The sequence below is a fragment of the Trachypithecus francoisi genome, unplaced genomic scaffold, assembly GCF_009764315.1.
Source record: "Trachypithecus francoisi isolate TF-2019V2 unplaced genomic scaffold, Tfra_2.0 Lachesis_group7, whole genome shotgun sequence".
In the NCBI taxonomy this organism is placed as follows: Eukaryota; Metazoa; Chordata; class Mammalia; order Primates; family Cercopithecidae; genus Trachypithecus; species Trachypithecus francoisi.
The window spans coordinates 3,272,721-3,296,936 of record NW_022681472.1 but is presented as its reverse complement, the minus strand read 5'-3'; the positions used below and the strand labels follow the sequence as shown (position 1 = coordinate 3,296,936).

The window sequence follows — 24,216 nt, the reverse complement described above, 5'->3', positions numbered from 1 at the left end:
CCCTTCAACACATGACTGGCACCTCGTGTGTGCAGACACTGGGGGAGCCCTGCTCCCCCGGGACAGCATCTGTGAAACCCACTATACTGTTGGGACCAAGGGGGAAATCAGGCAGCAAGAATGAGAGTCCCTGAAAAACAGCCCATTTCTCTCAAGCGGCAAGAAGCCAAATGAAAAAAAAAAAAAAAAAAAAAAAGATTTCTTTCTGAGCCCAGTTTCCTCATCCATAAAATGGGCATACTGCTGCTTGCACTGGTGTTGTGAGCATCAAATGAGATGACATCGAAAAGGGGCGGCTCCCGTGAGGAGCCGCGAATGTGAGCTTGCCTTCCCGGTTGCTAACGGAAGAGGAAAACAAAGAGTTGGAGTCAAGGGGGCCTTGCAGAGCCTGGGAGTGCAGGAGGAAGCTGCTGTAGTGGGCTATTTTCCACAGTCTCTGGACGGCGGTCACATATTGAGTGCATGCCCTCTTTCCACCTCCCACCAGAGCACCCTCTGTGCCAAAGCAGTATTGCAGTAGTGCTGCATGGAATTCGTCCAGCACACAATGAACAGAAACTGCCTTTTGCTTTCTTCTTTTATCTTGCAGACTTTTCATATTTTCTCCAGAAACAGAGGATCCCAGTTCATCAAGGGCATTCTTGGGATGCCAAGACTCAGGACCCCATGTGGTCGCCCATCTCCTTCCTCTGCTCCCCAGCTTCACCTGTGTCTCACACAAAACCAGAAACCCCTTAAGCAGAAACAGTCTGTGACCGAATCATGGTTTCTATTTTTTTTTTTTTTTCCTCTTGGAACAGATTCAGGAAGAATCTAAGTATCAATGTAAAATTCACAAAATCCCAAACCCACTGAGTGAGCAACAGATGAGGGAAATTGCTCCACATCCCATGGAGAGGAAATGAACAGGACTGGGGAGGAAGAATGTGCTGCGTGGTGGGAACACTGTTTTGATTCCTGATGCTGCACATCTGCCACGTTTCTGCGCAGAGCTACCAGCCCGGGCAGACACTGAGGACCCTCCTCGCGCACTGGAGCTGCGGCCTCGGCAGCTGTGGGAATGCGGACAGGAAGCAGGGGACCCTGGAGGCGAGAGGAGGAGGACATCCTGCGGGGATAGATAAAAAATAACGGCCGGGCTGTGGGAACCTCTTCCGAGCAAACACGTGAGCCCAGGAATTTCCTGAGCCAGAGATCTGACTCCAGTTATTTGTTGTAACTGATTATTTGTTTTCCTGGAGATTTTGCATAATTTTGACAAAGGGAAAGGAGATATAAAGCCAAGACATGCATGACTGCCCTTCTGAAGCCTCTGCTCACAGAGCATAGAGATGGGAGGCTGTGATTCAGAATGTGGGGCCTCCAGGCTGGGGAGGGTGACCCTGCAGGGGCCCAGGAGCAAGCAGAGTGTGCCCCATAGACCCCTCCCTGAGGCAGAGGGACAGCAGATTACTTGGCCCCAGACGAATTAGGTGGCGCGTGCTGGCTCCCTCTGTCCAGCGAACCTCTCCCCCAACATCATCCAGCCCTGGGCCTCCAGCAGGCAGAGGAGATCATGACCAGGAAGCAATTCATCACCATCCAAGGTCTTAGCAGACTCTGGCTTTCCTTTGAATTTCCAAGAAAATTGCTCCATAACTTTTATCAAGACTTATAATTTGCCCATCTCACCCTACACACTAGAATTTTAAGTGACGAAGTACATGTGGAGACTTATTTTGTAGTCTTTTAAGCTAATGACCAAATGAACATTTCTGGCCTCACTCTTTCAGCATCTGCCCTGACACAGGTTTAAGGGGCTGCCACAGCCAGGAAGAAGTGGGCCTGGTACTGTCAGTGAATGTGCATTCTGATTCCCCTAGGCGGGGCTGGGCATGCTGGGACCTCCCCTGTGAGGGGACAGTGGAGCTCTCAGGGCAGACCCATGTCCCTGGCGTCTTCCTTCTGATGGTCCTTTCCCTCGCATCGGGATCCACCTTACAGGGCATCTAGCCTGGTGTCTGCACATAGTGAAACGTGGCTGAGTGCCCCTTGCATTAAATGCATGTCCTTGGGATTGCAGGTTCCCTCTCCTCTTCCTTGTCTTTCCCAAGAAACCCTCCACCTTCACGACACCCCGCTAATACCTCCATGTGGCCAGTTCCTCACAGGGTCAAGTGTGCTGGGCCACCCGCCTCTGAGGCTGTAGCTGCATCTCAGGTTCACATTCTCACCACGGCCGTTCTACTGATGGAAGCCTCATTTCTATTTGCTCTAGGTATTACACCTATTTTATTTTTCTTTAATGAAATCCTCCTCACTTCCATCACCTCACTGCACCCCTCTCTTCAGAGCTTTCCTTCTCTCCCCTCCTCCCTCCCCATCTTTCTTCCTTCCTGTCCCCAGAGGCCAGGCCATGGTGCCCTCAAAGGACACGACAGGGCCCCACGTGGACTGGGAAGCTGGCCCTGGTCCAGGGCCCCTCCAGCATAGCCTTTCCCCCAGTGGTCTTAGGCAAGTGCCCTACAGTGTCTATCTGCAGCCATCTCTGCCCCATGTGTTTATCAATTCGCCTTCTGCTGTGGATCCCTGTCAACCGCAGGTCCGCCCAACACATTTCGCCCTGGATCTCACTGGGTGGACGTGAACATCCACCTGCACGACAGTAAAGGAAAAAGGACAAGGTGGAGTTGCGGGGGGAGGGGGTCGTTCTTCCCACAAAACACAGAAGCTTCACAAGAATAATATTTGTTAAAAAGCCTCCAAGATTTGATGCCGAACATCTCTCAAGGCATCTCCTGATTTCCCAGAGCTGATGGAAATATTCTGAAGGTATTAATAGAATGCAGATGTTGGAGAACGCGACTTAGAATCCTACTGAACAAATGACCCTGTTGAGAGGCCGTTTGCAGTCTCCGGGGACATTCCACAGAGGGCCCAGCTGATCATCTCATATTGAAACAGCATGTCCCAGCATTCCAGCTAGAAGAAGCGGAACAGGGCTCCTCCACCAGATATAAATCACAAGGCAAAGGGCAACTGAACTCCTTCAGTCCTGCCCTCCCTCCTTCCCTGGTTCACCCTCCACCCCCTCCCCCGCTCCCGCCCCCCAAGGAAAACAGAGCTTGAGTAAGAGGCTGCCAAGCCAAGCCACGCAGGCGCCAGACGGCCGAGCACGGCACCCACGGCGGCCGTCTGGGAGGCTCACAGCTTTCGGCACTGCGGCCCTGATGTTTTTGCTTCACTGCAATTTGTTTCTGATCTCCAGTCAAGTCCTTACAACGCTGGGATCCTCTAGAGAGTTTATACTTTGACCTCGTGACAATTAACACCAGAGGCCAAGAAAAGAAAAAAAAACTCGATAAGAGAGAAACTCGATTGGTGGGAGGTGCAGGGTGGGAGGATGGGCGGGGGCCTATTACTAAAGTAAATGCGTTACTTGTGAAATTATTTCCCATCCAATAAAAAGAATGCAGTGTCTTTAAAGAGAGAGTTGCCAAAATGGAAAGAAAGTCTTCTTTCAAAGACTGCCAAGCCTGGCGATCCTCGGTGAGCTGTGTGTTCAGGAAAGGACACAAATTAGCCAGGCTGGGCAGCCGGCCTTGTGCAGGAGCCCTGGGACAGAACCTTTCACAGCTCTGTGTGGTTATGAAAGTGTGGGCGAGCCCGCTGTGTCCTCTGCATGGAGGCTCCGTCCAGGCCCTGCCACTGCCCACCCGACAGGGCAGACCCAAGTGCTGGCCAGAGCTGCGGTCCGGGGTCCCCAGCCACCAGGCTACCATGGGTGACGGGAGGACATGGGCAGTGTGGGAGGCCATCTGTCTCACTTCTCAGGCAAGGCACGAGGTGGGTGGGGCATGGAGCTGGATACTAGAAAAGGCTGGGTGCTGCCTAAGGTGCCCCCCGGAGGCAAGGATCCTGACCCCACAGCCTTCCGAATGGCCTTCCAGCCCTGCTGAGCACAGGCACCTGTGTCCCTGGGGACCCACCAGCTGTGTGGACTCAGGAGCAAAGGCACCGACGACACACGATCAGTGCCCAGCCTGGAAGCAGGAATGTACCCTCAGAGCCACCCAAACCAGGAGCGTCTCAGAGGACAGGGCAGGGCATGGGCCCCAAAACAAGGGGCACGAGAGGGCCAAGCTGGAGTCACAGCTCCCAGGTGGGACAATGCTCCATTTAAATCTGTTCTTTCTTTCAATGCTTTACCCTCATTCCAAAGACAGTCTGTGTTTGGAGCTTGGCCTGGGTTTGACGGAAGGGGCCAGTGCCATCTGTGGGCACCAATGGGGTGATGTGCACATGGCTGGCTGTGAGAGCGGCCCTTCTCCCAGGAGACAGCAGTGGAGGAGGCCCCGGGGCCATGGGCTGTTTGTTGTTAGCCACTGATCCTGGTAGCAAACAATGAAGAGCACAAATAGGGCAGGTGCCACCCACATGTCGGCACGTGTGCAAACACGGAAGAGCCAGCCAGCAGGGAGGCAGGTTTCAAAAAGAATTCCCAGTTAAAACAAAATGGTCAAAATTATGTTCTTACTTCCAAAATTTATCGGAAAGCAAGATTATTACTATCCTGAGCAGCTAACTGTTTGGGCTTCCTTAGAAAATAAAACATCCCTCGATAGAGGATGCCTGCCGACGTCCATGGGCGCCAGCACACATGGCTGAGGCCTGTGGAGGGCCCCATTGCCCCGAGGTGAGGGAGGGGAAGGGGGCCATCTGCACACTCTGTGGGGACAGAGGCTACTATGAGAGCTGAGGAGAGAAAGTTAATCATGTTTGGGAATCAAGGCAAGCCAGCTGTGGAAGTAGAATTGAGACAGCTGAGCTACTCAAGCAATGAGAGCAGGACGAGTATCTTTTGGCAAGGGAACAGCATGTGCAGACACCTAGAGAGGAACAGGGTCACTGTCCCCAGCCTGGGATGGGGAGCAGGTGGGAGCTGGAGAGAGGAGGGTGCTATGGAGAGGATCAGGTCTGCAGAGCAAGTGGGCACTGGACCACAGACCATTCTCCAGACCACTACACCTATCAAGGATGCCATCTTTTTTCATTTTTCTGTTGTGGTAAAATATACATGACATACAACTTACCCTCTTAACCATTATTAAGTGTACAGTCCAGTAGCGCCAAGCACATGCAAAGCGTTGGGCCGCTGTCACCACCAGCCATCTCCAGAACTCATTTCATTTTGCAAAACTGAAACTCTGTATCCATTAAACAATAACTCCCCTTTCCCTTTCTTCTCTGCCCCGGGCACCCACCATTCTATTTTCTGCCTCTATGAGTTTGGCTATTCTTGGTACATCATGGAAGCAGAATCATGCAGTATTTGTCTTTTATGACTGGCTTATTTCACTCAGCATATATCCTCATGGTTCATCCAAGTTGTAGCACGTGTCAGCACTTCCTTCCTTTTCGAGGCTGAATCATATTCCACTGTATGTACAGGCCGCATTTTCTTCATCCATTCATCTGTCGATGGACACATAGGCTGTTTCCACCTTCTGGCTATCATGAGTAGTGATGCTCTGCACATGGGTGTGCATATACCTTTTTGAGATCCTGCTTTCACTTCTTTTGGGTCCATATCAGAAATGGACTTGCTGGATCACAGGGTAACTCTATTTTTAATTTCTACGGAAGCTCCCTACTCTTTTCGATAGCAGCTGTGCCATTTTACATTCACACCACGTGCAGGGTTCCAATTTCTCCACATCCTCTCCAATACTTGTTATAAGGATTAGACTTTTGAAGAGAAAAGCCCTGCTGGATTTTTAAACATCCGCTGTGGATGAGGGAGTTTCTCATACTCCTTAGTTCACGGCTGGTGCAAGGACCCTTTTGCTGTGATTTTTAAATTCCGTTGTGTCCCATATATCACTCTCATTCCCTTCTCCTTCAAAGGCAGTGTCTTTATGATGCATTTCTTCTTATTTGAACGTGTTCTTACAAAGGGTGTTTTATGGTCTTGTGTGCATATATTTTTGATTGATGTAAACGATTGTGTATTTCATCTTGTTTGTTGCCTATTTTTTTTTAGCCAAGTGCTATGTTTTTAAGACTGTCCCAGTCTCTATGTGCACGCCGAGTCCTTCGCAGGACACGTTTTCCATGGTCCGAACACACCATTTTCCATTCATCCAGGCCTCAAAGGCCAGCATCCAGGATGCACCAAGTTCATATCCCCCACAGAACACCGTGATGAACATCCTCACACACATCACCTCCAGGACCTGCCTGAGGATGTCCACAGAGCCCACTGCTGGTGGTCTTGCATTTGATTTGGTTAATGGGCCAGGTCCCTCTGCGCAGCCACCAGCAGCACACAAGGCCTCCCATCAGTGATCCAACGAGGAGGAAGCTGGGGTGGGGGTAAGCCTGATGGAAAGCTGAGCTTGCAAACCAGACTAGAATTTAGACTTTGGCTTCTAAAGAGTAGAGCCATTGAAGGATTTTTAACCAACTCCATAAACAAGGTAAATAATAGCACCTTTTATATTCCAAGTAATCCTTAGGCAAGGCCTTTCTTCTTGTCACTCTCCTACCCAAGCTACTGCTGATGACTGTGATTCCCACAAAAGGCCAACACTCTGAGATGAGAGGCTCTGCCCCACACTCCCACCCCACCCACTCACACTTGGCCACTTATGCAACCTTTTAAACATGTATGTCAAAAGCAATTTTCTAATAAGAATCAAGAGTAGAAATAGGGATTAGAGCTAGCCATACTTGGGTGACATTTCAGTTCATGTCATGTCAACCATGCCCACATAACTGAGTGTACACCTAAAACCATAGGATGAGTGAGAACTGAACCGAGAATGAAGACGGGATCAGTGAAGAGGATGAGGGGTGTGTTCCGGAAGAGGTAAAGTCTCCTGAGCTAGACACTAGAGTCAGAACCACCATAAAACAGGAGGTCAGAGGGCCACCCTCCCTGGGGCCCCTTCTGCACAGAACATAAAAGGGGGCCTTGCAGGGCAGAGGATACAGCCACACAACGGAGATGCCCAAGACAGTGGGACCCACCTGGGCCACACAGCATGAGGATTAGGAGCAAACAAATTATCAAGTAGCAGTCGGGATCCTTTGCTTACTCACCTGGCTCTCTACACCTCTTTGTCTCTAAAATGAAGACAGCAATCGTCTCTGTTTCTTCTGTTCTGAGGATTCGTAAGCTCCTTGTGCCAGGCACTGCTCCAGGTATGAGGAGGTTCAGTAATGAGCAACCCAGACCAGGTTTCCATCATAAGGAAGCCTGTACCCAAGACAGGGGAGACAGCAATAACAATCGTTAGGCCCCCACATCTCAGCTATGGAAGTTCAGATGTTCACTGGGACTCTCCACGCCTTACAATCTAGGTAATATTGTATACTACCTCTATCCTATGTCCTGTGGAAGGAAGCCAGTTGTCTCCCAAGACTTTCTGAAAATATATCCCTTAGAACTTCTCAAGGTTGTTCTGCCTCCTTCCTGCCTGCCCTGAATTCTTCTTCTCTACTTAATATACTGGTCAAATATTTCCTTGATTCACACACACATGCACACATACACACATGGCAGTGACAGATTTCACTGAGAACCTTGGAGCTATGGTGGGGCTTATAGAGAGTCAAGGCAAAACTTTTCCTTTGGGTCATGCTTGCAATATTTCTTCTGCCACTGGCTATGTTGCTCAGTCCTTTCCATTTTGTGTCCTCTAGTTCTCTCCTTTCTACTTTCCTTCAACCCTCATGGAGGTGACATTGCTACCCCAATGGGTCCAGAAGGTGTAACCCCCCCTCCCCCACTGCAGAGGGTGTGGAGGGCAGAGCATCGAGCCAAAACAGATTATTCTCAAGCCTTGCCTGGTTTTGGACTTGCTTGGAACCCTTCACCCCTTTTTCTTCCCTATTTCTTCCTTTTGGAATGGGATTGTCTGTCCTAGGCCTGCCCCACCACGCACATTGGAAGCTCATAACTTGTTTGGTTTCATAGGCTCCCAGCTGGAGGGAAATGTGCCTCAGGAGCCATCGTACCTGTAATCTCATTCACGTCTGATATTTAGATGAGACTTTGGATTTAAATTTCAAAGTCAATGTTGGAATGAGTTAAGATGTTTGAGGTCATGGGATGGAATTAATGTATTTTGCACATGAGAACATGAAGATTGGGGGACCAGGAATGAAGTTTCATGGACTGAATGTGACCCCCAAAATTTATCTGTAGAAATCCTACCCTGCAGTGTGATGGTTCTAGGACGTGGGGCCTTTGGGAGGTCATGAGGATCAGTGCCCTTGGCTTATTTCTGCCCATCCCTCTAATGAAACATCCCAGTGTTTGAGTAGAAGCCAGGGGCACAGAGTCTCATGACCTTAGGGCCCCAAGTGGCCCCTGCACTGGACTTAACAGATGGCTGTTCTGTCCTCACCTCTCTTGGACCTCCCCATAGCTCTGACTGTGACCACACCTTCCTTAAAATGCTCAACTCTCTTGCCTTTTATGTCCAAAGCACCCAGTCACTCCCAGGCAGGGCCCCTGGAAGCTCAAGATCCTCCCCTTGCACATTAAACTTGGGGCATTTCTAGGATTGGCTTGGAGTCCCCTTTCTTCCCCCACTCTTGAGTGCCAAGGGTCAGCACGCCTTGTCTATGGGGGTCAGATGGCCAATCTTAAAGGGTCTTCTTGCAGCTGCCCACAATGGCAACATTAGATAGCCAATGTGCAAGCAAAGGAGAGTTCCAATAAAACTTTATTGACAAAAGCAGGTAGCATTTGCCGAGCATGGCTCCATACCTTCTTTGAGTACAGATCCATTCTCAAGGCTTCAAAATGACTCAGATTTATAGTTTCCACTCAGGCTTCTCCTCTGAGCTGCAGACCCATCCTTGCCTCCTTGGACACAGCTTCGCCAGGCTGACCTTGCGGCCTCCCACTGCCCACACGACTGTCTTGTGTGTTCCATCTCAGCAACGAGGCAGCCATCCTGGCAGGGAAGCCAGATGCCCAGGCCAGCCTGAACCCACGGCCCGCGCCCCTGTGTTCGACTCCAGTGTGGATGCGCCCATTTACTAGCTATGATTTGCAGGAGGTTTGCTCTCCACTCCAACCTCACAGCACTTCCCAGGTGGTGTCGCGTGCCCCGGAAGGTAGCTCAGCCCACGCGGCTGCAGAACCTAAGGGCATGTACCAGCTTCCCTGCAGAACGCATGGTCCCTGGGTCTCAGAGCAGACTCCGACCAGCAGGGCAGGTCCCACCTCCTCCTCCTGGCTCCATCTCAGATCACGCTCCAGCACCCCCATCTACAGTGCCCTGTTCTCCCTGCTTTACTGAATTTATTCTCATCTTTCAAATCTCAAGTCAGATTTATTAAATTCCCCTTCATATGCTCTGAATATACCACACATCTCTTCTTCCATTGTATATTTATTGTTTTGATCAGGGGTCAAACAACTACAGCCTGCAGTCTAAAGCCACCCTCCATCCCTTTCTGAAAATAAAGTTTTGTTGGAGTTCAGCCTGTCCTGCACTTACATGTAGTACAGATGCTTCTGCGCCCCCATGCAATGGCAGAGCTGGGCGGTTACAACAGAGACCCAGAGGCCCACCAAGTCTCAAGTCTCTGCTGTCTGGCCCTGCACAGAAAACATGCACCAGTCCCTGGTTTTGCTTATTTGGTAAGTCTGTCTGCCACACCAGACAGTAACCCAAGGAGGCTGGAGACCGTGCATGTCCTTCACTGCAAGAGCTTCACCGCCAGCGGCAGGGCCTGAACTCAGCACTGGCTGGCTGGATGCAGAATCAGATCCGCCACATCACCAGGTCTCGCATCCCACCCTCAGCTGTCTCCTAAGCAAAGACCCAAAACATTCACTTCACACTCTTTTTCTCCCTAGCCTCTCTGGTAATGCCCGTTCACTCTGCTGGCTGTGATAGTTGAGGCTTGTTGACAACCCAGTGCTCTTCTAAAGATGAAGGAGGCAGTAAATAAATTGTCTGAGCACAGGAGCTGGTTGTCCAAGTGTGAGTACAGCAATCACATATGAAGTAAATATCACCTTTGCAGAATGACCACGCACATGGTCACACACACGGTGGCACAGCCTGTGAGGGCATCTGGGCATTTTGCCTCATTTTACAGTAGAGAGAACTAGGCTCAGAGGGTGCTACAATTGGAAGGAGTCGACTCTCATCTGGCTGTGAAAGCTCTTTCCTTTTTAGCACAACGTTTCCAAAATGTGTGTTTATGAGGCAAAACAGGGACCTGTGCTCAAATATGATTGGAATGGGGGGCATACGCCATAGCCCTCATGGAGGTTCTACAAGAAAGAAGTCTGCCTAACATTTCCAGTGTGTTTGGCCTCAGTACTTTTTCCCACCAAATACCCAGAACCCCTCTGCAGAGACTGGTGTTCTATAGAACGCACTTGGAGAATCACCTACCTTTAAGAATCCAAGTCCATACCTATTGCTGTGGCCCTGAGGAGAAGATTTGGGGGGAGAGGTGTCTCAGCCTTCCTTTCTATAAAATGCCTTCATCTCCCAAATCACCCCATTGCACCATTCTCTCAGCACAATTGAGTTAAACTCTTAAGAAAAAAGCAATTTCATTGTCTGAGCAAAGTAATTCCCCTATAATAGAAATGACAGAGATAATCCTTTTAAATGATTTTTGACGTTTAAAAGAAGAAGTTGCCTACTTACATGCAAGTTAATATCAGACTACACCTCATTCACCTGGGTGATGCCCCATGAACACCTCCTTCACCCTCCACGTCCATAAACAGGAATCAGTTTTGCAACATCTTCCTGAGATGCTGCTGACAGCCTCCCCCAGACTCTGTTGCACCGCAGTGAAACTCAGGTCATGACTCACACATGATATACTTTGTTCCTCACTCATTCATCTCTCATCCATCTTTATATCACCCCTGCCTCCTGCCAGTGTTCAAAGAGTGCTCACTGAATGAAACTGAAAGCCTTTCGATTCTTATCTCACAGATCACTGGCCAACAAATATTTCTCAAAAATCTCCTATGTGCTCAAACCCACGCTAGGCCAGAGTCCAGGGACTCACAACCTATAGGGGGAAATAGGGGAGACACGATGGTCCAGAGGGCGCTATGAGGAACGTCATCTCATCATCACTAATGAAAATAACAATTTTCTGAGAAATTGGGAGAGGTCTCACAGAGGAGACTGGAGCCCCTTACAGGGCCAGAGGAGCTCTGCTGGACACACTGAGGGCAGGGTGAGTAGGGCTGAAGGCAGGAGGGGCAGCGGGAATAGCTCGTGGAAGGGCAGATAGACCACTCTTGGATATCCGGACTTTGTCCTATGGGTAATGGAAGCCATGGAAGATTTTTAATCAAAGCAACATGACTAAGTCTATGTTTAGGACAAAACCCAATCTGGAGGAAGGATTGCAAGGGAGAAAACCTCTTTTTATTTGAAAAGGCACTGGAATGAGGCTGCAGTGTTCCTAAGCAAGTATTCTTGGATCTCCTATGAGACACATGCTGTCTAGGCAAAGCCAGAAGTCGGGGGTAAGGTGCTGCTGAACATGGTGACGGTACCATCGCCTCTGAGACTGCAACCTTTCCCAACAGAATGAGGCAGAGAGCTGGGAGTCAAAAGGGACCTGCTCTTGCCCAGGCTTCATGTTCATTCTCCACAAGGAGTCAGGGCATGTGCCCAATGGTGGTGACACTGGCGAGGTCATGGTGATGACACTGGTGAGGTCACCATGGCACCCACAGCAGCAGGAGGGTGCCTGTGCCGGGCGGCACTGCCCCGCCCTCATGGCCAGGGACAGGAGCCCTGCAGGATACTGGACAATACTGGGAAGGAAAAGGAGGGAATCCTCGACCTTGAGCCAGAGCCTGGCCGCAGACCACTGAACCCTGAGTGTCTCGACAGGTCTCAAGAAGAAAATAATTATTGGAAGCTGACAAGGCAGTGAGTGAAAACAAAAGATCCTATCTGGTAGGAAATAGGATAAAATAGAGAGAAATTTGTTTTGTTTGTGGAGATAAAATAAGCAACAGACCACTGAACTCAGGTCAGAAGTGCACAGCCGCCTGCCCCAGAACTGACGGCAGACACAGAAGGAAGTGTGTTGGAGGTAGGTACAAAGAAGAAGCTATTTTGAGGAAAATCATCTTACACCCAGTATGGCTCCTCTCTACTGGAAGACGGCATCCTTGCAAGTAGACTGACCAGATCCCTCAACATGAGAAACATCCCAGGCAATGCTGGCGCATGTGAGAGCTCTCCAGTTTCTTTGCGCAGATTCCTCCTGGAAAGCAAGCAGGGGCCTGAATGATGCCCTCTGGTCTCTTCCTGAGTGGATTCCCTCACCGAGTCAGTGCAGTTGCCAAGTTTCCACCTGGCTTTGTGCTGTGTGGACCCAGCTCTGGAGGTGAAAACAGCGATCAGAGGGACCTCTGGTAGAAGAGCAGCCTCACCCGGGACCTGAGCCATTTATAACACAGGTCAGCGTAATGGCTGCAAGGCCCTTGTGTTTGGAAAAAAACAAGCTTTGCGCCTGTGGGATTTCCATGTGCTTTGAAGTTACTGTTTATACAAAAGCATTTTTGCTAGCAGTAATTCACTGATGCTTCTTCAAAGTACTTCCCAATTACCCAGAGAGCTTGGAAACGTGACTTCAAGAAGAGACGTGTGGCCCCCGCATCCGGTTTGTGTCTAGGTAGTTTCAGAAGTGGCCTCCTCATTGGCTGTGTCCTTTCTCATTTCATCACACATGACCCTCTCCTGCATATGTCCGGAGGGCTTTCCCAACAGGGTCCATTACCATTGGGAGAGCCTTGAAAATTGAATGCTCTATTATTTGCTTCCTGGGCAGATATTGTATCCAAAATGCAAAGCTGTCTTCACTCTGATAGAGGTGGTCTAGGCATGATCTTGGCCACTTTGAACATGAAGCCCAGTGGAGCATGCACAGTCTGACTTGTCATATGGGGTGGACTCATGAGGCTGTCACATGAGGAAGTGATTGAGAGGATCAAAGCAATTATTCAAGCCAGTCTTGGCAAAAGACGCAGGTATTACAACAAAGGGTCATTTGAGGCTCACAGAGAAAGGTCATTGTCGTGGTAAGAGAGCTGGAAAGCTGACCTGCCACTTATTAGCCATGTGTGAGCCCAACAGATTTTTAAAAATAATATATAGTAGCTTTATTGAGACATAAGTCATGTACCATACTATTCACTCATCTAAAATGTAGAATTCAATGATTTTAGTATATTCGTAGAGGTGTCCGATCAGCACCACAATCAATTTTCAAATAGTTTCACCATCCCTAAAGAAAACTTGACCTGGTTTGGTGGTTCACACCTATAACCCCAGCATTTTAGGAGGTCAAGATGCACAGATCACTTGAGTCTAGGAGTTTGAAACCAGCCTGAGCAACACAGCAAAACCATGTCTTTACAAAAAGTTAGCCAGACATGGTGATAGGTGCCTGTAGTCCCAGCTACTCTGGAGGCTGAGGTGAGAGGATCTATTGAGACCCGGAGGCAGAGGTTGCAGTGAGCTGCGATCACACCACTGCATTCCAGCCTGGGCAACAGAGAGTGACCCTGTCTAAAAAAAAAAAAAAAAATGTTTTAAGAAAGAAAAACCTGTACCCATAAGCAGTCACTTCCTATTTACAACCAACCACCCCAACCCTAGGCAACCACTAATCTTCTTTCTGTCTCTGTAGATTCCAGGCATATTTCAATATGCCTGAGCCTCAGTTTCCCCATATGTAAAAGACAGGGAACTGGAATGTGTGGATGCTAAAGAAGCCCTCTGAAGCCTCTATTCCTTTAACACCCCTAAGACCTATTATCATGTAATAACCAGTTTTTCATGTGATCTCGCAAAATCAGGCTGTGGTGCTGGCCCTGGCTTGGATTATGTTATTCGTTTAGTTGAAAGAGTGTAAGATTTGCTTGAGAAATCGAGGAACACATCACATCCCATTTCACTGATAGTCACAGGCTCCACTCTGCCACAGACCTCCCTCTGGAGAGTGGAGTCCCTGCGAGGGAGCCTCAACAGAGATCACAGAGCACAGAAAGAGGATCGCTTACCAAGGCTCCAGGTGAAGAGCACTGGTCACACTCTCTAAAGAAAAAAAATAGACTCTTTTAGAGATAGGACAGCACCTGTTCTGGAACACTTGGTCACCATCCACTCCCAGCCGAAGGGAAAGCTCCAAGTGGAAGCAGTAGATTGGGAGCTGATTTTGTTAAATTATTTTAAAGTGAACAATTAGGTGGCATTTAGTACACATGGTACAACCACCACCTCTCTCTAGATCCAAAACATTTCCATTACTTCAAGGTAAAACCCCTTACCCATTAAGCAGTTTCTCCTTATTTCCCCTTCCTCTCAGCCTCTGAAAGCCACCAATGTGAGCTCTGTCTCTATGGATTTGTCTGTTTCATATAAATGGGATTGTGTATTACTTATCATGTCTGGCTTCTTTCCCTTAGCATGTTTTCAAGGTGCATCCACATTGTATTGTGTATCTGTATTTTATTCCTTTTTGTGGTTGAATAAAATTTCATTGGATAAATATGCCACAATTTGTTTATCCATTCTTCTGTTGGTAGGCGGACTTGGGTGGTTTTCACCTTTTGGCTTATGTGAATAATGCTACTATGAAAATGCATGTTACACATACTTGTTTCTGTACCTGTTTTCAATTATTTGGGGTATATACTAAGAAGTGAAATTGTGGGGTCAGACAGTAATTCTATGTTTAACTTTTTGAAGAACCACCACACTGTTTTCCACAGAGGTTGAATCATTTTACATCCCCACCAGAATTGTCTTTTGTTGTTGAGTTGTAAGAGTTCTTTATGGATCCTGGATACCAGATGCTTATCAGATGTATGATTTCCAAATATTTCTCCTATTTCATAGGTTGTCTTTTCACATCAAAGGATAATGTCCTTTGATGCACATTTTTTAATACATACAAGGCCCAGTTTATCTAGTTTTTCTTTTTTGTACATGCTTTTTGTGTCATATCTAAAAATCCATTGTCAAATCTAAGATCATGAAGCTGTATCCCTATGTATCCTTCTAGGAATTCTATGAGTTTAGTTCTTATATTGAGGCCATTGATCCATTTTGAGTTAATTTTGTATATGATGTGAAGAAGGGGTCCAACTTCATTCTTTTGCATGTGGATAGCCAGTTGACTAAGGGGTCCAACTTCATTCTTCTGCATGTGGATAGTCAGTTGACCTAGCACCACTTGTTAAAGAGACTATTCTTTCCCCATTGAAAGTCTTGGCACCCTTGTTAACACTCAATTGACCACAAATGGTTTGTTTCCGGGCTCTCAATTCTATTTCCTTGATCAACAAATCTATCCTTATGCGAGTACCACATTGTTTTGGTTACTGCAGCTTGTAGCACTTTTCGAATGGAGATGTGTGAGTTCTCCAACTTTGCTCTTCTTTTTCAGGATTGCTTTGGCTGTTTGGGGCTCACTGAAAATCCATATGAATTTGAGAGTCAACTTCTCCATTTCTTCACAAATGTTGTTAAAATCTTAATAGTGATTGCATTGAATCTGTAGTTTTCTTTAGGTAGAATTGACGTCTTAACAATATTGTCTTCCAATCCATGAATATGGATTTCTTTTCCATTTATTTAGATCTTCTCTTTAATTTCTTTCAGCAATGTTTTGTAGTTTTCAGTGTACAAGTATTTCACTTACTTAGTTAAATTTACTCCTAGGTATTTTACCTTTTGGATGCTATTGTAAATGGATTTTTAAAATTTCCTTTTCATATTTTTCATTGGGGGAGTACAGAAACACAACTGCTTTTTGTGTGGTAATTTTATACCCTGCAAATTTGTTGAATTCACTTATTAGATCTAGTAGCTTTCTTAAGAACTCTTTGGTATTTTCTACATATGCATTCTATATGTAGAATATAGACTATATTCTATATATACATTCTATATGTAGAAAATACATGTATATGTATATGTAGAAAATACCTCTCTGTGACAATAGACATAGTTTTCCTTTTCCAATGTGGACATCTTTTTTTCTTGCTTGATTGCTGTGCCTAGAATTGTCAATACAATATTGAATAACAGTGGTGAAAGTGGGCATCCTTGTATTGTTCTTGAGTGGGAAAGTTTTCCGTCTTTCACCATTGATGTGATGTCACCTGTGGGTGTTTCATAAATGCTCTTTATATTATTTAGGAAGTTTCTTTATATTCCTACTTTAATGAGAATTTTTATTATGAAGGGTGTTAGGTTGTGTCACATGCACTTTCTGCTTCAGTTGTGACAATATTGTGCATTTTCCTCTTTGTTCTAATTATGTGGTATAGTACATTGATCGATTTTACTACGTTGAACTACTTTTGCATTTTTGGAATAGATCCCACGTGATCATCGTGTATAATCCTTTTAGTATGCTGTTAGATTCATTTTACTTGTATTTTGTTGTATTTTGTTTAGGATATCTGCATTTCTATTCAAAAGGGACGTTGGTCTGTACTTTTCTTGTGATGTTTTTGTCTGGGTTTGGTATAAGAAATATGCTAGCATTATAGAATCAGTTAATAAATGTTTCATCTCTCATATTTTAGAGGAGTTTGAGAAAGATTGGTGTTCTTCTTTAAATGCTTGCTAAAATTCACCAATAAAACCATCTGACCCTGGACTTTCCTTTGGTGGAAAATTTTCTTACTACTGATTCAATTGTTATACTTGTTTATAGGTATCTTAAGATTTTCTACTTCTTCTTGAATCAGTTTTGATTATTTGTATGTTTTTAGGAATTTGTCCAATTCACTTAGGTCATCTAATTGGTTGGCATACAATCATTCATAGTATGCTCTTATAATCCTTTTTATTTCTCAAGATCAGTAGTAAAGTCCCCATTTCCATTTCTAATTTTAGTTATTTGTATCTTCTCCCTTTTTGTACATCTAGCTATTAGTTTGCCAATTTTGTTGATCTTTTCAAAGAACCAACTCTTGGTGTCGTTAAGTCTTTCTGTTGGTTTCTATTGTCTATTGTATTTGGTTTTGATCTAATCTCTACTATATCATTTTTCTGGCTAGCCTTGGGTTTAGTCTGCTCTTCTTTTTCTAGTACCTTTAAGTATAAAGTTAGGTTATTAATTTGATATCTTTCTTCTTTTTTAATGTATGCATTCAGGATTACAAATTTCCCTCTGATCTTTACTGAATACTACAAGTTTTGGTATGTTACATTCTCATTTTTATTCATCTCAAAGTATCTTTTAATTTCCCTTATGATTTGTTCTTTCACCCCCTGGTTGTTTAAGACTGTGCTTAATTTCCACATATTTGTGAATTTTTCAGATTTGGCCTCTGATAGTGATTTCTAGTTTTATCCTATTGTGTTTGGAAAGGATACTTTGTATGACTTCATTTTCTTGTTTTGTTTTGTTTTGTTTTTTTGCGATGAAGTCTCACTCTGTCACCAGGCTGGAGTGCAGTGGCACGATCTCAGTTCACTGCAACCTCCACCTCCTGGGTTCAAGCGATTCTCCTGCCTCAGCCCCCTGAGTAGCTGGGACTATAGGTACTTGCCACCTTGCCCAGCTAATTTTATATTTTTAGTAGAGATGGAGTTTCACCATGTTGGCCAGGATGGTCTCAATCTCCTGACCTCATGATCCACCACCTGCCTCTGCCTCCCAAAGTGCTGGGATTACAAGTGTGAGCTACCATGCCTGGCTGACTTCAATATTTTTAAATTTACTGAGAATGGTTTTATGGCCTATTCAAGAGCATGCTGCGTGTGCACTTGAGAAGAATGAGTATTCTGCTATGGTTTGACAGAGTATTCTGTATATGTCTCTTAGGTCTACTTGATTTATAGTTATTCAAGCCCTCTACTTCCTTGTTGATCTTCTGTCTAGATATTCTATTCATTACTTAAAGAGGGATATTGATGTCTTCAATTATTGTTGTGAACTGTCTCTTTCTCCCTTCATTTCTATCAATGTAATTTGGGGCTCTAATCTGATACATATATGTTTATAATTGTTACTTCATGATGAATTGACTATTTTACCAATATATAATGTCCTTCTTTGTTTTTGGATGAAAGTTTATTTTGTCTGATACTACCCTTACTTTCTTTTGGTTACTGTTTGCATAGAGTAGCTTTTCCATCTTTTCACTTTCAATTCATTGTGTCTTTGGATCTTTGGATCTGAAGTGAGTGTCTCATAGACAGCAAGTTTTTTTAATCAATTTTGTCAATACCTGCCTTTTGAAATGAAAAGTTTAATCCATCTACTTTTTATGTAATTGAATGTATAGAAGGAAGGACTTACTAATAAGGAACTACTTACTCCTGACATTTGCTATTGTTTTCTCTATGCCTTTTTTGTCTCTCATTTCCCCCATTATTATCTTCTTTTATATGTAATTTTCTGTAGTAAACCATTTTGATCCCCTTCTCATTTTCTTTTACGTATATTCTTTAGATTTTTTGTTACAATAGAAAATATAATTAACATCTAAATGAAATATAATTTAGTTTTAACTTAATTTATAGCAAATTAACTTCAATAGCATGTAAAAATTCTGCTCATGTACAGCTCAACTGCTGCCCATTTATGTTGTTGCTGTCACAAATTACATTTGTATACATTGTATGCCCACTAGTACATATTTATAATTATTTTATGCACTTGTCTGTTGAATCATGTAAGGAATTAAAAGTGGAATTGAAAACCTAAAATATAATTATACTGGTTTTTATATTTGCCTGTGTAGTTACCTTTCCTGGAGATATTTATTTCTTCATATGGTTTCAAGTCACTGACTACTGTTTTATCATTTCACTCCCTTTAGCACTTCCTATAAGACAGGTCTATTGGTGGCAAACTCCCTCAGCTTTTGTTTATCTGGGAATGTCTTAATCTCTCCCTCATTTTTGAAAGATAATTTTGCCAAATACAGAATTCTTGGTTGACAGTCTTTTTCTTTCATTTGACTTTAAATGTAATCCCCCTGCTTTTTGCCCTTCATAGTTCTGGTTAGCAACTAGAAGTCTACTAGTAATCTTACTGGGGATCTCTTCTATTTGACAAATCATTCCCTCCTTCTATTTTCAAGATTTTTTTTTTTTTTGGCTTTCAACAATTATATACCATGTCTAATGTGGATCTCTTTAAATATATCTTATTTGGAATGTGTTGTGCTTCTTGGATTTATAGATTCGTATCTTTTATCCAATTTGGGACAGGTCCAGCCCTTCTTTCTTCAAATATTCTTGCTGCCCTCTTCTTTCTCGGTCTTTTCTTCTTCTTCGATGCCCATAATGCATATGTTTGTTTGCTTAACGGTGTTCTACAAGTCCCTTAGGTTCTATTCACTTTTCTTCATTCTTTTTCTTTCTATTCCATTTATAATCTACACAATCTAAATTGTCCCTTCTTCAAGTTCGCTGACTTCCTTATGTCTGGTCAAATATACTGTAGAGATCCTCCAGTAAATTTTCTTTTTTTAAGATGGAGTCTCACTGCGATGCCCAGGCTAGAGTGCAATAGTGTGATCTTGGCCCACTGCAACTTCTGCCCCCCGGGTTCAAGCAATTCTCCTGCCCCAGTCTCCCAAGTAGCTTGGACTATACTGGTTTTTATATTTGCCTATGTAGTTGCATGCCACCATGCCTGGCTAATTTTGTATTTTTAGTGAGACAGGGTTTCACCATATTGGCCAGGCTGTTCTCGAACTCCTGACCTCAGGTGATCTGCCCACCTTGGTCTCCCAAAATGCTGGGATTACAGGCTTGAGCCACCACGACTGACCCAGTAAATTTTTCATTTCAATTATTATCCTTTTCACCTCCAGAATTTCTATTTGGTTCCCTTTTGTAATTCCTATGCCTTTATTGATATTCTCATTTTGTTCATACAGCATTGTTCTGGTTTCCATTAGTTCTTTGTTTATGGTCCCCTTTAGCTCTTTCACTGTATTTAAGACAGATGACTTAACTGTCTTTCTAATAACTCCAGTGGCTTGACTTCTTCAGAGATGGTTTCTGTCCATTTATTTTATTCATTTGAATGGGCCACATTTAACTATTTCTGTTTATGTGCAACCTTTTGGTTAAAAACTGGAAATTTTATTTAATTATGTGGCAACTCTAGAAATCAAATTATTCTTCTCCTTTAGGGTTTGCTCTTTATTGATTGACGGCTGCAATAATCTGTAGTCTATTTGTGCACTGAGTTTATCAAACTATCTCGTTTCAAAGACTGTATTTCTTGTCATGTGTGGTCAATGAAGGCTCTGTTTCTTTAGCTTATTTTCATCCAGTATTTTGATAGAGATTTCCTTGAATGCCCATAACTGAAAAATTTAAAACAAACAAAAGATCTCTCCTCATCTTTGCAAACTGACTGTACTGGGTCACTCTTTCAACATTTAACTGATATGTTTACAACTCTGCCTTAGCCTTCATTTTCTGCTGGAACTGAACCTACAGATCAGCCAGAAGTGAAACCTTTAAATCTTTAAAACTTGAGTCTTTTCAGTGCATGTGTCCTGCCCTGGGTGTACATGTTGCTTTCTAAATTCCACAGTATACATGGGTACTTCTGAATGCTCTTAATTTCGTGAAGAAACTCTATCTTTCACTCTCAGGGAAACTTAAATGTTCAATTGCATGTCTCAACTACAATCTTTTGCCCAGGATATTATGGATTATTTGTTTGCCATTCCGTGCTTTTGGGCAATGGCCACTGCTTTTCATTTCTGAGTGAACAAAAACAGAGACAAACATCTTGTGTCAGTCCTTCAGGTAGCCCCTAAACAGGTGAGAATAGGCAAATACAAAAGTTTGCAAATAAGATCCTAGAGTCAGAGACCAGAATTCCACCCTGGAAATGCAAGCTGACTTCCTCAAAACTGCTGCCAAGCTGGAAACGGGGTGGGGGTAAGAGCAAACAAAAATGCCACAAAGTTTTCCTCCCATTTTTTTAAAGTTGTTTTTTCCTTGATTCAGCATTCTTTTGGTTACTGTAAACCTTTGACTGTTTTCCAGAGTTCTCACAGTTTCTGCTTGTTTTTGACATTTCTGTGGCGGGGCAGGAGCTGCCTATGCTTCCTCTGCCATTTTGCTAACCTACCCTGCTGAGAGGGGATTTTTCAGAAGAGTTTTTGTTTTAATGGGGAGGAAGGGGTTCTATGATATTCGTGCTTCTCAAGACACACGTACCTCAAGCCAAATGAGGGCACTTCACAGGCCCTGTGGCACCATGAAAGGCCTGTCAGAGAGGTCTTGGGGAATTGGACAGTAGTGACTACCTCTTGTTGAAAAGAGTGTAAGCATGATAGGTTACCTAAGCTGCCGTGATGGCAGAGCAAGAAGAACAGTCTAGAGCAGGAGTTGCACTTCTACCAACAGGGCAAGTAACAGCCCATATCTCCATGAGCAACATTCCACAGTGCTGCTATTAGAGCAAAAGCTGAGAGTTGGTTGAAGTGGTCAGGTAGACCATGCAAGTGTCTCCTTCTGCAATGGGTGAGGAAAAGGCAGCTTCTGAGCCCCTAAGGAGGTAACAACATCAAATAATAACTGCGCTAGACAAATGAGACCTTCCTGCCCCTACTCTCCTCATTCCCAGCCTCTAACTCCAGCGTAGAAGGAAAGGGTGAAGAAATGTTCTCTTTTCCAGTGCCAGGTCCCCAGGCTAGATCAGGACTGAGATGGGGTCAGGGAGGGGAGACACTTTCAATTAGATGAGATATCAAAGTTAGGATTTAATTCAGGCTTGACTTTGAATAGTTAAAAGTAAATAGGAAAACTATGATTTCTGCCTGAGAGCTCCTCAAGAGCAATGAAGAAAACATCGATTAATTAAAATTGGATTGTTTCCTGCTTTGCACTTTCCTAAGTTCATTCAATATATGGATGACACACACAACTGGAATGTGAGTGGGAAAAAGGGAGGGCAGAGAGAAGCAGGAAGTAATCTGTTGCTTCACATTACAAATCAGAAAAATTGGGGCAAGAATTCAATGAAAATTTTAGCATGTTATACAGGTGCATTTAAAAACTTAGCATGGAAATGGGTTCTCATGACACTGACTTCCCTGCTGTGTTATGGTAAGTGAGAAGGATGGATGTGAGCATGGGTCCACAGCTTCTCTCCAGAGACGGCCCCTCCTCACTCTCAGGCCAGGACTCCTGGGGGTCTGCTGCTGGAATCCCAGCGAAGGCATGCCCCACCAGGAGCCTGTGTGGGAAACCATGTGCTCCTCAGTGGTTTCTTTAAACTTGGTGCCAGGGAAGCTTCAGCAAGTTGAACATCCAAGCTGTGCTCTGAGTATGTGAGACATCCCAACTCCAATATCCACCACAAAATTAAGAAAGGAGAGGAGAGGAAAGGAAGCTGGAAGTCCTCTGAGTACTAGTAGCTACCAATCCCATCTGGACACGGGGACTGTGGGGTGGCCTCTGTGGGAGCCACTCTTGTCTTCGTAACTAAGGGGATGCCCAGCAGCATCTGCTCATCTTCTTCCCAAATGGACCCTATTTAGGTTAGTCTTGCTGAACACTTAGGTTTATGTCTTCCTGGTAATAAAACTGAAATAATGTATTTTCTTGGCTGCTCCATAAAATGTTCTATGAATTTATTCTAGAGGAGAAAAGGAAGAAGGAGGAATAAATGTGGCACTGGCCTTTTGATTGTGGTTTTTATTTCCATAAAGCTTAGATCACAAGAATGCATGAGATATTCACACAAATCTTTCCACAATTCCTGTGGCCTGTGGGGGCATAGCATTTGTATGACTTCACCACCGTGGCTGGCGTGTGCTCTCTCAGCAACTTTGCTGGAGACAGGGAGCAGCCCCCACCAGGGCCTGTAGTTCCGGGACAGAGCAGTCAAGGTTTGTGTGTACCTTATTTATTCTTCCTTCTATGCCTTTTCTGTAGCAAATTCAAGTTTGAAAAGTGGTCTGGGCTTTTCTCTATCACAATACGGTGAGTTTTCTTATCGTTAAGTACTCACTCCTTCTTAGATCATTTCCTTGGGGATGATAAAGCCAGAGGATGATAACTGAGAAAAACCGGGCTTCATTCACCTTTGCCATGAAAAGACTCAAGGGCTGATCCAGCCCAGATGAGAGAAGCATGGAAAAAGGCAGCTGTGAGGCAACCAGACCCGTCACACAAGCTTCTCAAGTGATTCAGATTTCTGTGGCTGCAACAGGTTCTCCAGCCGATGAGGGATGAAGCATCCTGGGAGTCTCAGGCTGCGTAAGGCTAGACTCCAAGCTTCACAAATGCACAGGGTGCACAGCAGGACCAGGTGGGCAGCCGCTGCAGGAGGATTACCTGCAGGAAGGCTTCAGATGCCAGCTGTACACACCAACATAAAGAAGCAGCAGTGTGTGCGGGTGATGGTTTCCAAGCCACCTGATGTGGAGCACAAATGACTCATCCCCTGTCCAGACACCACCCCGGCTTTTCTCACATTAGTCATCTTATTTCTTATTTCTCTGACTTTGCACTACTGCCCACTAAGAATGTTGGTGTCATGATCATCACTTTAAATAATGGGGGACAGGATTGGTGTGGAGGTTTGAGAATACACAGACCTCCTATGGCCATGGCCATTTGGCCACAAGAGCCCCTTCTGCACCCTCCTCCACTATCTGTGAGAGGCAGTGCCCTTTGGGAGGAAGAGTATAAAATTTAGCTGAGGAGACTGGCATTTAAGTCCTTGTCTTCACAACTTCTTAGGCGAGACACGTGGTCAGCCTGCCTAGCCTCTCTGCCTCCTTTGTGCTGCCTGTATAGTGGAGACAACCACATCTACCTTGCCGAGCTTACTGAGGATGGAATGCAGCTGCACTAGGGCAATGTCTGGGGCACAAGAGGTGTCTCAGTAAATGAAATCTGAATAAAGCTCCTGGTCTGAGCTGAGAATAAGCATCATGTAATTCAGGTTTTAATTATCTTGATTCACCTAACATCTGCAGTGGGCAGGAAGCAACCAGCAGCCTGGCTGCCCCAGAGACTGAGTGGGGCTCCTCCCACCTAAGAAACAGGAGAAGACTTTATCCACAGTAGGGAAATCTCAAGGCACCCAAGGGAAATTGTCCAGTGATTTACATGTGACCATGCGGGCTTCTCAGGTGGCAGGAGGAAGATCCAGTATCCACATTGGAAGTGGGGTGCCCATGAGAGGAGCCCTCGGGGTCCCAGCAGG

The 24,216-nt window shown here is 45.0% G+C and overlaps 1 long non-coding RNA gene across 1 annotated transcript; it reads right to left on the bottom strand.

Annotated features, from left to right (window-relative positions):
• Positions 1-799: 799 nt before the first annotated feature.
• Positions 800-12,464, bottom strand: LOC117079382. Its single transcript, XR_004435411.1, has 3 exons — positions 12,130-12,464; positions 7,084-7,240; positions 800-1,108 (listed from the first exon to the last, which is right to left on the bottom strand). It is a non-coding gene; the product is annotated as an uncharacterized LOC117079382 (long non-coding RNA).
• Positions 12,465-24,216: the final 11,752 nt, after the last annotated feature.